We start from the raw sequence: 15,293 nt of genomic DNA on the forward strand, positions 1-15,293 counted from the left end.
CTATCAGCATTTGGTTTATGTATTATGAAGCTCCAGTGTTAGTTATATAATCTAAATGTTATGTCTTCTTGGTTGAGCTAACCCTTCCAATAATTATAGAATGTCACTCAATTCCTTCTAAGTTTTCTTGCTGTTAAGTATACTTTGCCTGTTGTTAATACAGAACTCAAGCTTTCTTGCATGGTTTATCTTTTCTGTTTTTTACTTTTAAATCACCAATCTCATTTATTATTATTTTTTAAAGGTTTCATTTATCTATTCATGAGAGACAGAGAGACAGAGAGACAGAGATAGGCAGAGACACAGGCAGAGAAAGAAGGCGGCTCCATGCAGGGAGCCCGACGTAGGACTCAATCCTGGGTCTCTAGGATCACAACCCGGGCCAAAGATCGTGCTAAACCGCTGAGCCACCCAGGCTGCCCACCAATCACATTTAAAGTAGATTTCCTGTAAGCAGCATATGGTTGGTTCTCTTTTTATTGATTCTAAATCAATCTGATAAGTGGTATATTGAAACCACTTGCATTTAATGGCATTATGTTTGGATTTATGTCTACTGTTTTATTATTTATGTTTATCTCCTCTATTGTTTGTTATTCTGTTTTCCATTTCCCGTTTTCTTCTGGGTTATTTGAATATTTTTTAGTAATCCATTTAAATTTGTTTTTCCATTTCCCGTTTTCTTCTGGGTTATTTGAATATTTTTTAGTAATCCATTTACATTTGTTTTGGGGTTTGACTATGTTGGTACAGCTATTTTAGTAGTTCTAGGGATGGTAATGTAAATACTTGCTTTTTACATTATACTTAAAATCTATATTTTACCACCTCCAAGTGGAATGTAGAAACCTTGTCACTATAGAGCTCCCTTTACTCCCCTCCATATTGTGATTGTTGCATGTTTTCACCTATAAACACTGAAAAGCCTGTCATAACGTTTTGTTCCTAATCATCACACATATTTTTTTAAAGATTTTATTTATTTATTCATAAGAGACACACACAGAGAGGGTGGGGGGCAGAGACACAGGCAGAGGGAGAAGCAGGCTCCATGCTGGGAGCCTGATGTGGGACTCGATCCCGATCCCGGTCTCCAGGATCAGGCCCTGGGCTGAAGACGCTAAACCACTGAGCCACCCGGGCTGCCCTTGGAACACACATTTCTTGCATAAATCTTTCAGTTTCCTAACTATTATTATTTTTTCTCTCCCTGCCCTCCACAGAAGGGCGCCAATTTCAGATTTATAACCAAGAAGTTGCTAGAGAATTTCAAACCATTCCAGGTCATTTCTTGCAGCTTTTTTTTTCTACTGCTTTATGGGCTCCAATGGTTTCTGATAAAAAATCCAGTTATTCAAATCATGATTCCCCTATATGTAGTTCATATTTTTCTCTGGCTGCTTTCAAGAGTCTTTCTGTGCTTGGTTTTCAGCAGTTTGTGATTTATTTTTCTCCTTCTAAAAAGTCCAGTTGATTCTTTCCTATAGCTTCTCTAACTCTACTGAGACTTTCCATTCGATAGTAATTTTCCTTATTTCTTGGAGCATGGTCATAGTAGTTGCTTTAAAGTCTTTGATTATTTTCAACGTCTAGGTCATCTCAGAGTTGGTCTGTTAGACTTTTCCCTTGAAGTTTCTTGATATTTCCTTGTGTTTTTATGTTGAGTAATCTTAGGTTCAGTCTCCTTATTCTACCACATTCATCCTGTGACTTGAGCTAACCTGGAGGGCCAGTGGCAAGAGGATAGAGAGAAAAAAAAACAAAAGCAATGGGGATTCAGTCCAGAGTTTTCCAATCATAGTCCCTCTAGTCAGAGACAAGCATTGACCTCTTTCAGAGATTTAGGGCTTTCTGGACCTCTGCAATTGCCCTGCTACTGTGAGACTGTAGCTTCAAGACTGGAGTTTGCTGTGACAGCAGGGCCAGAAGAAAAAACATCCAGCAAATTCCCCTCTTCTCTCTATCCCATGGACACTCCCCTTCTCACTCCTCAAACCAGTGCTTCTATTAAAGCTGTTTTTTGTCCATGCTGGTGCACAGTTTTGAGATCTGCACTGCCTTTGAGTTCAGGCTGGGAGGTTAAAAAATCAAAAAACAATAACAGGAAACACTGCCAAATTGTACATACCACGAGTAGTCTTTGTTCCCCAGTCTCACTACTACCATACTTTTTTCAGAGTCATCAGATAGCTGCTCCATATTCTGTACAAAAATTTACTTGCATTAGGTGGGAGAGACAGGTGAGAAAGTCCTTAACCAGTACTGGAGGTGCTTCACAATATCTTAAATCAGAATAAAACTACTATGTACTAAGTGCTTCACCTCAACTTCCACATTTAATCTTCATAGTAACCTTATAAATTAGCTACTATTATCCACATCTTACAAGTGTGGAATGGATGGCTCAGAGAAGCTCAATTCATTTTTCAAGGAAAAAATGGATACAAATCCAAGTTTGTTATGCAAGGATGGATTGGCAAACTTTTCCCTAAAGGGTCAGATAGTACATATTTTAGGCTTTGCAGGCCATGTAGTCTCTGTTGTAAATATTCAACTCTGCCATTATAATGGAGGGAAAAGTCATTTGTAAATAAGTGTGGATGGCCATATTCCAATAAAGCTTCATTTACAAAAACAGGCAACTGATCCATGGACTGTAGTTTGCCAACTCCTGCTCTAGAGACAAATGTCTAATCACTGTGCTGCCCTACCTCTTTTTCCCCACACAATCATTTTTCTACCAACTAGCTCCATGAACTTGACCTCATTTTCCTTTATGACCAAAAAACAGAATCAGTTGTGATTACACTATTATGTTATTAGAAATAAGTGTAGTTTTTAAAGTCAGATTGATTTTTTCAAATTTGAGATTTGTCATTATTTGTTTTTCATTATTTATTTTCGTTAAATAAATTCCTACAATTTACTGAATGGATGAATTTTTAGTCCATCAAATACCTCTGTAGAAAAACACAGCCAGCCAGAATATATTATGCAAGAATGGTCACTGACTCTGTTACCTTCTGAGATTTTTTTTTTTAAATTTTTTTCTTTTTAAATTTATTTATTCATGATAGTCACACGGGGAGAGAGAGAGAGAGAGAGAGGCAGAGACACAGGCAGAGGGAGAAGCAGGCTCCATGCACCGGGAGCCCGATGTGGGATTTGATCCCGGGTCTCCAGGATCGCGCCCTGGGCCAAAGGCAGGCGCCAAACCGCTGCGCCACCCAGGGATCCCACCTTCTGAGATTTTAGGCAAACTTCTTAACATCAATACAAAATGACATTGGAAGCTACTGTTAAACAAGCAGCCAAATATATTTTTGCCTTGAGAAACTGAGAAATGGTAAAGGGAATTGAAGGATTAATAAATGGTAAAAAAACAATTTATGGAAGAGGAAAAAAAGTGAATTCAACATTCCTTTCCCTGGAGAAAATAACATAAAACATTATTTGACTTAAGTTTTTCTAAATTTTATTATTTTCAATATGGTATTCACATCTAATACTATCAATTTATGGATTTTTAGTGTTCTAGCATTCACAAAATATATTAAACTTTAACATTTTTTAAAGGTTTTATTTATTTACCAGAGAGAGAGAGAGAGAGAGAAAGAGAACTAGTAGTGGGAAGGGGAAGAGGGAGAGACAGAAAGAAGCAGACTCCTCACTGAGCAGGGAGCCCGATGCAGGGCTTGATCCCAGAACATGGAGACCATGACCTGAGCCACAGGGAGATGCTTAACTGATTGAGCCACCCAGCACCCCAAACTTTAATATTTTTGTCTGTTTTCCTCATGTTCATCTTTTACTTGGAAAATATATTAGATTTTATTTAATTTTATATCCCATATTTCTATAAATTAGGATAAATGTCCTAAATAGAAGATACTGCTGTTTAAGAATGAAATATTAGACTGAGATGTGAAAAAATATGAAAAATCATTTGGAAATTTTGAAAATTCTATCTGGAAATACATTTAAAATAATAAAAAGAAGATACTTATCCTCTCATTTTCAAATTTATTTATTTCTTTAATTTTTAAAACAATTTAAATTCAATTAACATATTAGTTTCAGAGGTAGAGGTCAGTGATTCATCAGTCTTATGTAATATGCAGTGCTCATTACATCGACTACCTTCCTTAATGTCCATCATCCTATTACCCAAGCCCCCAACCCCCTCCCCTCTAGCAACCTTCAGTTTGTTTCCTATGACTAAGAGTCTCTTATGGTTTGTCTCCCTCTCTGATTTTGTCTTGTTTTATTCTTCCCTCCCTTCCCCTATGATCCTGTTTTGTTCCTTAAATTCCACATGAGTGAAATCACATAATGTTTTTCTCTGATTGACTTATTTAGCTTAACATAATACCCTCTAGTTCCTTCCGTGTCTTTGCAAAGGGCAAGGTTTTTTTTTTTTTTTTTAATGGCTGAGTAATATTCTACTGCGTATATATACCACATCCTCTTTATCCATCCATCTGTAGATGGAATTCTCAGCTCCTTCCACAGTTTAGCTATTGTGGATATTGCTACTTTGAACATTGGGGTGCAGGTATACCATCATTTCACTACATCTGTATCTTTAGGGTAAATACCAAGTAGTGCTATAGCGGGGTCATAGGGTATCTCTAGTTTTAACTTCCTGAGGCATCTCCACACTGTTTTCCAGACTGGCTGCACCAGCTTGCATTCCCACCAATAGTGTAAGAGGTTTCCTCTTTCCCCATATCCTTGCCAGCATTTGTTAGTTCCCTGTCTTGTTCATTTTAGCCATTCTCACTGGTGTAAAGTGGTATCTCATTGTGGTTCTGATTTGTTATTTCCCTGATGCTGACTGATGTTGAACATTTTTTCATGTGTCTGTTGGCTATTTGTATGTCTTTTTTGGAGAAATGTCTGTGCATGTCTTCTGCCCATTTCTTGATTGTATTGTTTTGGGGGGGTATATCGTTTGATAAGTTTTTAATTTATCTAATTTTCAAAATTTGAAGAAGTGCTTTAACTGAAGATGGAAATTTCCAGTGATAAAAAAATGCTATTAATTTATGATGTGGCTCAGGTATCTGTTTTAATTTCACCTAGCAGTAAAATCACCTATGCAATAACTTTGTTAAAAATTGTTATTTAGAACCAAAATTCATTAGCTGTGTTACATGCAAACTGCAGAAGTTTATATAAGAGACTAACTATATATTTAATATTTTGGTTTCTAAGTATCATAAACCTATGGTTTCGATGTATTGCTATTAATGCTAAGTTTTCACAAATTTATACATTCAGATGTTTATCAGAATGGCATTGAGTGAATAAAAAAGAATTGGGTCTGACTTCTATGTTGGGATCATCATGGAGCAGGGGAAATGAAGACCAAGCACCAGGGATAAAGTTGATAATTCAGCAAAACTATGTCCTTGGAATCAGACATAACCAAGAGAATATAAAATCTATAAATCAGTAAAATTCTTAGGAAAAAAAAAGAGTTTTCAATTTAAATAAACTTCTGAAGGACAGATTGACCTCAAATAGGTCAATTCTGTTCTAGAGTTGTGTTAACACTGTGATGCTGCTGCAATTTTTAACCAGACTTCACAGAATTATTGGGCAAAGTGCTCCTCAGCTGGAGAACAAGAAGTAATTTTGTAATTTTTTCTGTTGTTATCTCTAAGGAAGAATCATAAAGTGTTTGTTTTGAAGATGCTTCACCGTGTAAAAACCCCAAAAATTCAACATAGAATACTCTTATCCATTTTTGTATTTCTAAGGTCCATTTGTAAAGGATAAATAATATAAACCTCATTTTTAATTTCAAAATAAATTTTCTTTACTTTAAATTTCTTGGCTACTTTCGTACTAGTAGGAGATCTCTGTAAATAAAAATAGTAAAAAAAAAAGAATTTGAAATCTCAAATATTTAGACTTCATATTTATATATCACATACCTCAATATAGAGGCAATCATGTTTATTTTTTTTTACCACGTGGAAATAGAAAGTATAAACCCCGTATTAATTATTTCAACTCTGGCTGTGAAAATGTATCTGAAGCTATAATCTACAAGCCTCAGGTTAGGAATTTAATGACAGATCTTGAAAGAATGAAAGACTATTGCCATATTTGTTTTTGAAAAAATAGTCATTATATTGTGCTAGATACATAAGGATAAGTTTATGGGTATTTATCAATCCACACCAAAAAATATATATCTAATTTAATCTGTATCTTTTTTACCACTAGTTGTTTCTTTATTTACCATTATTTACCAATTAATTTTTATCTGTTTGCTAAGAGAGTCAAAGTGCTTTCATAAAACAGTCAAAATACTATTATTTATAGATTTAAGAAATTTTCACATACTTTAAGGCAATGACAGTTTCTTTCTTTCTTTTTAAAAGACTTTGTTTATTCATGAGAGACACAGAGAGAGAGAGAGGCAGAGGGAGATGCAGGCTCCCTACAAAGAACCTGATGGGCACTTGATTCTGGGACTCCGGGATCACCTCCTGAGCCAAAGGCAGACACTCAACCGCTGAGCCACCCAGGAGTTCAGGCAATGACAGTTTCTTGTAGGAAACTACATTTGAATTGGAAATGTGGGTCAGTTCACTTAAAGTTGAATTTTATGTTGTAAAAGATGATTATATTTATCTCCTAATCTTGTGATAGTTAACTCATTATCTTTATTCTGTAATTTCCCATATACAAATGATTTGTTAGTAAGTCCCCCAAATTCTAGTTCTTCATGCCTTAATACAGAAATATCTATAAAAAAACACAACAGTTTTAACAATTCATTTCTAAAAAGCAACACAAATCTAAGTCTTTATTTGACAAAATACATCTCACGCATTATTGAAAATATCATATTTAGCTTTGTATCTCCCATTATTACAAACTACCAAATGCATATTTTAGTTTCAAATGAACTTCTTTGCCAATTTCCCTATTTATTCCATTAGCATTTCCATTTTTCTAATCATTCAGACTAGTCATCTTAATTTTCTAATTTGTCTTCAATTCTATTGTCTCCCTATAAATTGCTTTATTATTTCAGTTTTCGGAGAAAATTCCTGAAGAATCAGAATACTTCTAATATCTGATATCTTAAAAAAGATCTTGTGACTGAGTTTGTTTCCTCTTAATTTGGGTAACCTTAATTGCCAAAAAGCCATGCAGTTGTGGTTAATCCTTAATTATGATAGCCATTTTATCTAGTTTGGGTAAAACTGACAGATAAAATATTATTCAACAAATACCTACTGAGCATGTATTATGTGTAATAAGTTAAATCTAGTTTTTATTAAATTTTATTTCTATGTCTGTGATTTTTAATGGTAAGATCGTATTTTAATGATGTTACTATAAGTTGCTTTAATACTTCTGGAAGTAGATAATTGCATGCAGATGACATGAAAAAAATACATTTGACCCATTGACAAGGCCTATGAATTCTCTTTGAAATATTTATTGTATCCTTTTTGACTTCCATACTTATATTAAGGAAAGACACACTCCACCTCACTGTCATCTTTTGCATACATATTCTTTTCTGGTGACATTTAACAAAAGAAAGGTCACTGTAAATTACACTGCCATACACAATGCAGGTTACTTTTTATTTTTTATTTTTATTTTTTAAAGATTTTATTTATTGATCTGAGAGAGAGAGAGAGTGCACAAGCAGGGGGAGTGGCAGAGAGAGAGGAAGAAGCAGGATCCCCACTGAGCAGAGAGTCCAACATGGAGTTCTATCCCAGGACCCTAAGATCATGACACACGCTGCAGGCAGATGCTTAACCTACTGAGCAACCCAGGCACCTCTGTATGCCACTTTTTAATTTTTCAATACTATGTCTAAATAAATGCTTCTTTGGAGCTTGGTTCACATTTTTCTACTATTTTTCGTGGCTAATCTACTTGAAGTCACCTTTTGGTGGCTAGTGTAATTAGCAAGAAAAGATGTGTACATTTGTACCCTGGAGAAGAGTAATATTAAATATTATAAAACCATACCCCTAAATCTATCAGCTCTGTTACCACAATAGGCCAGAACATCATACTGTTAGGTTTGGGTCATTTCAGATTCTTTCCAAGAGATTACCCTGTGTACTGTCTCTACCAAACATATTCATCTTAAATTATACTTAAAAAAATTTTTACCCTGTACAAAAATCATCAAACCTGAAGATCTTTCACTGTTTATGAAATAAATTTTAGTTTGAAAGCTTCACACTCATGATCTTCTATAATCTGCACCCAATTTAAATTTCCCACATATAACAATATATTATTCTCACAGCAAATACTTATCTAATTAATTTTCCATTTTCAACATGTTCTCACTGTCCTTTGATTTTGACATTAGCATTCCTACTTTTTTCCCTTTGTTCATCCTGTGATCAACTCACTACCCAAAATGCCTGTCATAATCCTACACATCTTCCAAGAACAAATACAAAAGGTATTTCTTTTTTTTTAAGATTTATTTATTTATTTATGATAGACAGAGAGAGAGAGAGAGAGAGAGAGGCAGAGACACAGGAGGAGGGAGAAGAAGGCTCCATGCCGGGAGCCTGACACGGGACTCGATCCCCGGACTCCAGGATCGCGCCCTGGGCCAAAGGCAGGTGCTAAACTGCTGAGCCACCAAGGGATCCCCACAAAATGTATTTCTTATAAGAAATTTTCCCAATTCCAAACCACATAGACATTTTTCCCTATAATTGTTCTGCCTCTTTTGACCTTAACTTTTCATTACACCAGTGTATGCACTGGATATGTGAGCATGTATTTGTGGCATTTTTTAATATCTTGTCACTTCATCAAAATTGTAAACATCTGTAGGGCTTCCATTCTCAATACTTAGTCCTTCTTCATCAACCCTTCCCCGGAAACAGCCCTAGATAATCTCTCTACTTTGAATATTTAGTACTTATTTGCTATTGCTTTCATTTGGCCATTAATTATATCCAAAATACTATTAATTTGCTATTTGTCATATGTTATATTCTTCATATGCTCTTGTTCTATTAACTAACTACATTTTAAATTCCTTGAAGTCACAAGCTTTTTTTTCATAGAATGTCTAAAATTGAACGATGTAAAATTTTGTGTATGTGAGAGAGAAAATTACAGCCTGGAGGGCAAAGGGCTAGAAGACATAAGACCTCAGTTTTAGTCCTTGGTTTAGCTAACCAACTACCCATATTAGAAGTCTTTAAATAAATCTTTCTGGGTCTTTCCAGAATAAAGTTACAGTGGGAGAAGATTGTTAAGATCTTTATAAATTTATTTTTTGCAATTGGGCCATGGTTTGCCTTTTAGTGTCCAAACTAATATACTAAGAGATGAAGTATGTATCTCTTTAAAAAGAGGATGGGAATAAAGGAGATCTCTAACAACTAAAATCTGCTAATGGAGTATTTGAATATGGCAAAGGGTTTTTTTTTGTGGTTTTTTTTTTTTGTGTGTGTTTTTTTTTTTTTTAATTTATGATAGTCACAGAAAGAGAGAGGCAGAGACATAGGGAGAAGCAGGCCCCATGCACCGGGAGCCCGATGTGGGATTCGATCCCGGGTCTCCAGGATCACGCCCTGGGCCAAAGGCAGGTACCAAACCGCTGCGCCACCCAGGGATCCCGGCAAAGGTTTTTATATAAAGATTATAAAATCTTCCTGAGAATATTCTTGGTTTTATTTTGTTGCTTTTTAGATGTTAGTTACCCACCTATGTGGGTAAGAATGGTGTATTAATCAGGGTTCTCCAGAGAGAACACATATATGCACAACATGTACATACATATATACCTATGTATACATGTGCATAAACACATATCTTTATGGAGTGTGCATATACATATATAAGGAGAGAAAGATTTAAACAACTGGTTCACACAATTGTGGAAACTTTCAAGTTCAAAATCTGCAGAGTTACCATAAAGTTGGAAATCCAGGGTAAAGTTATAGTTTGAGTCCAAAGGCAGAATTCCTTCTTGCTCAGGGAAAGACAGTCTTTTTTCCACTGATTGGATGAGGCCCACCCATATTATGGAAGATAATCTGCCTTATTCAAAGATCACCAATTTAAATGTTAATATCTCATTCAGAAAACACCTTCATAGAAACATCCAGAATAATTTCTAACCAAATATCTAGAAATTGTGGTCTAGTCAAGTTGACACATAAAATTAGCCATCACACACAGATTCTATCCTTAAGAGAAATAAAGAGTAATTCAGATGGTTTCCTTTTATTTCATTGCATGAGCGATTTACCAGTCCTCTCTTTCCTGATCTGAAACTTGAGTAGAAATCCAATGCCTTCCCTTGTCATTTTCAACAGGCTCACTATTCTTATTAAGAAAAAGTAGTTATGCTATAGTATACAGATCTCAAGTCAGATAATCTATTTACATATTCCAACGCCAATACCTATTCACTGTAACTTTGAAAAAGTCACTTAGTCTTATTGTATCTCAATATCTTCAACATGAAAATGAGAAGAATAACATCTACCTCACAGGTAGGTTATGACGAAACACGAGAAATATGGAAAATATGGAAAATGGTATTCATAGTAACATATTAAACCTAACCATTATGTGTTACATAAAACCTCTCTGCCTACTCAAAAGAACTGTTTTGAAAACCACACCATTCACTCATATCTCTTCAGTCATTTAGCAAGTATTTACTGAATACCAATGACTTAAGTATTACACTAAGCTTCTCAAAAACAATGTCATATGCAAATGTAGAGAATTATTAGAAGCACTGAATAGTTAATATTCTGTATGGTTATTATCAACTCAAGTACAGCTGGACATGGATAACTTTTAGTAATAGCACTAGGTCATTACATTGGCACCACTATACACATCTAAAGGGACCTTAGGTTAGTTCCTTAGAAGCTAGAGACTGAGATGGGGATTCTTGTGTAAGTGATTTATTAGAAAAAACTCCTCCTGAGTGAGGGAAACATGTTAGGGTAGTGAGAAGATAGGTAAGCAAGGATGTGGTCTTATATGAAGATTGGCTTCAGCTCACCTTGAATCAAGGTTAGGTTATTGTACCCAAGAGTCTCTTTGGATGTGGGATGCCCTTTTGATGATGAGGGCCATAACTAACCTCTTAAGTATGGCAGTACTCTTCATAAGGAAGGTAATTCTTTGGAGAAGAAAGTAGCTATGGGTTATCAGCCAGCATTCTCAACAGCTGGGCTGGATGCACCTTCCAGTAAAGGGGATCTGAAGCTGGCAACAACAAACTCCACTACAAAAGGACATCGATGTTCATAAAAGCAGAGGCATTGCAAAGGGAGAACTTTCTGAATTAAAAAAAAAAAAAAAAAGACTAGTATTCACTGTAGTCTTTATGGTTTTGAACACTAGTCCTTCCTTGAATTACATATAAATTAAGTTCCTATAAATAATTATCTGGAATTTCTCTTTCTTATGAAAATATAAACTTTATATTGTTTGAAAACAGAGCCAGAGGAAATCCTTATTTCTGTTTTCTTGGTTATCTGTTAGCTTCTAAGAAACACAAATGTACTTAAGGCTTGCTTAAGCAATTCTATGTTTCTTAGAAACAGCAAGCAAACTGGACTTGCTCATGTTGGACTCATGTTACAAAATTAGAGAGAAAATATACCAAATTTATTCTAAGTAAGAAGTACATTATAAGTAAGAAGTAAATAGAATAATATACTTTCAATGCAAAACTGTAATAAGCGACTTTTCTAGAAAGATAGGTTTGCTAATGTGAACATTTATATAAATAGTTAATGGCAGATAATTCTAATAACATGCATAATTACAATGAAAATCTGAGCTTTGGTTTTTCACTTTTACCTGTTTGTTCTTAGAACCAAGTAATCAATTATATTAGTAATTACATGTATTTATAGAGTGAATTCTCAAATAGCTGTTTCCATTAAAAAGTAGCTAGAGAAACTATAGTATCTAATAATCATTTTAAGAAACAGATTCATAAATTGGCTTTTAAAATCATAAAGAAGTGCCAAGATATTCACTTACGTGATTTATAATGGGAGACTTCCTTTTTTGTCCTTAGTATAAATATCCTGACATCATCATTAACATTACATAGTATTGACTTGTAATACATAATAGCATTTTTAAGAAAACTCTTTTAAAGGCCCCACTGAAGCTATGATTCATATTAAGGCAAGGTGGAAAGGTCTCATGATATGTTTTTTTTGTCCTTTATTCTGTTTCTCTTCCTCCAGGTGGGAAAAGAGCACCTGAAAACACTGGACTCTCCTGGAAACCATAGGCAAAAAGCTGAAGTTCACAATGTGTCAGAACAGTTCTAGGCATTGGTTCTTATTTGAATTTTTAGAGTTACCCCATAACATACAGGGCACTAGGAAAAAAAAAAAGTGTTTTTGCTGTCCTCCCTAGTCTGTATCTAAATTGTCTCTGCCTTCTCAGGATTAGATTTGGTTACACTAATAGAAAAACGCATAAGCAAATACTCTCATAATCTAGAAGTGAAAAGAACTTTAATAAAAACACAAATGCACAATTCATAAGAAAGATATATTGATGAATTTGACAGAATTAAAGTTAAAATTTTCTGTTTAATGAAAGGTGTCATAGACAATGTTATCAAATATTTCACAGACTGGAAAAAGTGTTGTTTTTTTTTTTTTTTTTGGAAAAAAAGATTTTTAAAATAATCAAAATTAGCAAGAATTTAACATCTAAAATATACAAGGAATTTACAAATCTCTAGGAATAAATGAGAATCCCAGTATAAGATATGGATAAAACCAGGCAATTCACTGAAAGTCAAATCTAGCAAGTATGCAAAGAGATGCCCAAGTCTTGATTTTCAATGGATTGGGAAAAATTAGAGGTAAGCCAGCTATTAATGAGATATAGGAAGATGAGCACTCTTTCACATGGCTGACAGCAGTGTATACTGGTACAGCCATCAGAGAGAACAATTTGGGCATACTTACTAGAAATGAATATGATCCAGTAATCCATTCCAGGGATGCATCCCAGAGAAACTTGAGCTCAGGTTCATAAGGGGACAGGCACAAAGATGTTCATTGTAGCAGCAGGTTAGATGCAACTGGATGCCCATCGCTACAGAAATGGGTAAATAAAATGCAGTGTATATGTACAGTAAAATACTACCCAGCATTCAGAAGCAATAAACTGGTGTTATATATAGGAGCATGTGTGAATCTTTACATGAATACTTAGTTAAAACTTTCAAATTGAATGAAGGCTACAGTGTAAGGTCATGTATGTAAAATAAGAACAGATGCACATATAAAACAGTACCACATATGCTTCAAGGAACCATATATATCCAAAGATATCTGTGATCTTTGAGATTAAATGCAATATAATGATGCTTATAGTGAGTAGGTTGGTAAATAGAGTTAAAATGGTGTATGAAAATCTAAATAATAATAAATGGGGGAAAAAGAGGCCTTTGTCTAGGCAGCTGACATGTGTTGTACACTGGTAAGTATTATTAATTCAACACTCTGCAACTGAGATTAAAATATGTAGGTATATGAAATATATACCTACAATGCCTATACTTTGTGACTTAGGAGAAAATATTACATCATGAATAAATATAATTACTTTCTTTGTTTCTTTACTGATTATCCCAGAACATGCCAGACTTGTATTAATTTCTTAAGTCTTATGCTATAGCCCCCTCATCCTCAGTGATCTTTGCCTATCCAATGACATCCTTCAAGATAGAATTTAAGTTCTACTTCTCCATAAGGCTTTTAAAATTGTTCTATCCATGTAAATGTCTCCCTGAAACTAATTACTTTTATAAGCTGTACCACATTGCCTAAAACTAAATAATATATTGTCCTCTATCACTGTATTATGTCTTGCCCAGAGCCTTCTCTGCTAGATGTTAACTGCACAGATAGCAGAGAGGCTTTTTTGGAGCTTCCTGTTATGCTGAGAACAGAGTCATCTATGTGGGACTATCTCAATAAGTATTTGGATTAACAGACTTTCAGTTAAGATTTGGGATGTGGTGGGATGAGATGGATAGATGCAATCATAACTGAAGGTTGAAAAAATGTATCCTATTGCTGCTGAGAATTAGTTTTGAAAGTAGGGAGAATAGAGATTCCTTTTGGAATTGGAGTTCCTTTTGGAACTAGAGGGGAAAGAGTAGAATAGTCATTATCACACTGCAAATGGAGTAGCCCTCCAATCAATAAAGGAGATGAAGCTTGATTTAAGTTCTTCCTTTTTTTTTTTTTCTTCCTTTTCTCAGTGTTTTCTTATTTAGGACTATTACTAATTTTCTCCTTGAACACTTAAAGAATTATGTTTTTACTTCAATCTACAAAATAAATCTAGTAACAATCTAGAAAATGAATCTTTCTAATAATCTAGAAAACTGTTCAACAGCCCTTTCTTCCCTTTTGGGGGAAATAATGCTTTTTTTTGTTTTTGATGAAAATTATCATTTTGTTATGATTACTAAATGTGTGAATTACTAACTTGGTGGGTCATTCCTCTAGAGGCTTGGGAGGAAAGAAATCCTACATAGTGGAAGTTGATAAATTGAGTTGGATTCTGATATTCAGAATCTCATTTAGCTGTGCTTTGCAAATGATCTGAATGAGAGCCAAACGTTTCTGAAAGGGAAATTGATCTTTGTGTAAGATCCAACAGGATGCTGGAACTTTGAAACAAGAAGGTATATGTGGCTTGCTCAGCCCTTTGGAAGGTGCAAAAGAGATGTGGATTGGTTCCAGGAAATAATGGTTGAAGAGAAAGTAATGCAAGGCATAATCAGGGATATGATATAATAATACAGGGTCCAATATCTATTTCAATTACTTACTAGTTTGTCATCTGGATTGAGTCAATAAAACATCTCTGAACCTTTGCTTTCTTTTTTGTATGATAAAGAGGTGAGAAAATATTTTGTATTTATCCATGACTGTTGTTATTAGCTAAAAAGATCACTTGGCGGCTAAAAAGAAATATGAACAGATAAGGAATATGAGAAGAAACTGAGATTCATTCATTTTAGTAATTGGCTAGTACTGAAATGGGCCTGAAACATAGTACGTACTCAACAAATATTTGTCGAATGGATGCATCAGAAAAATGGAATAAAACAAGATGGAGTAAAGTCGGGAGAAAGCACCAAGACCAGACTCAGGCCAAGCATGCAGGAGGCAGAGGATGGAATTTAGGAAGGCAGATAAGAAACTGTCCTCTTAGCTCAGATGTCAGGACCAGGAAAAAGCTACAGGAGTCAGGAC

The 15,293-nt window shown here is 34.7% G+C and overlaps 1 long non-coding RNA gene across 4 annotated transcripts in view; it reads right to left on the reverse strand.

The window, feature by feature from the left end:
- Positions 1-15,293, reverse strand: part of LOC125754014 (uncharacterized) — a 109,239-nt gene that overhangs the window by 91,478 nt on the left and 2,468 nt on the right. For 2 of the 4 annotated variants that reach the window (XR_007407205.1, XR_007407204.1), the window contains exon 3: positions 12,987-13,116. This is a non-coding gene — a long non-coding RNA (uncharacterized LOC125754014). Of the gene's footprint in view, positions 1-1,077; positions 1,722-6,378; positions 6,575-12,986; positions 13,117-15,293 lie in introns of those variants that run through there. The other 2 variants (XR_007407206.1, XR_007407203.1) reach the window with 2 other exon arrangements.

The sequence above is a fragment of the Canis lupus genome, chromosome 29 (genome assembly GCF_003254725.2).
Source record: "Canis lupus dingo isolate Sandy chromosome 29, ASM325472v2, whole genome shotgun sequence".
NCBI classification, from domain to species: Eukaryota; Metazoa; Chordata; class Mammalia; order Carnivora; family Canidae; genus Canis; species Canis lupus.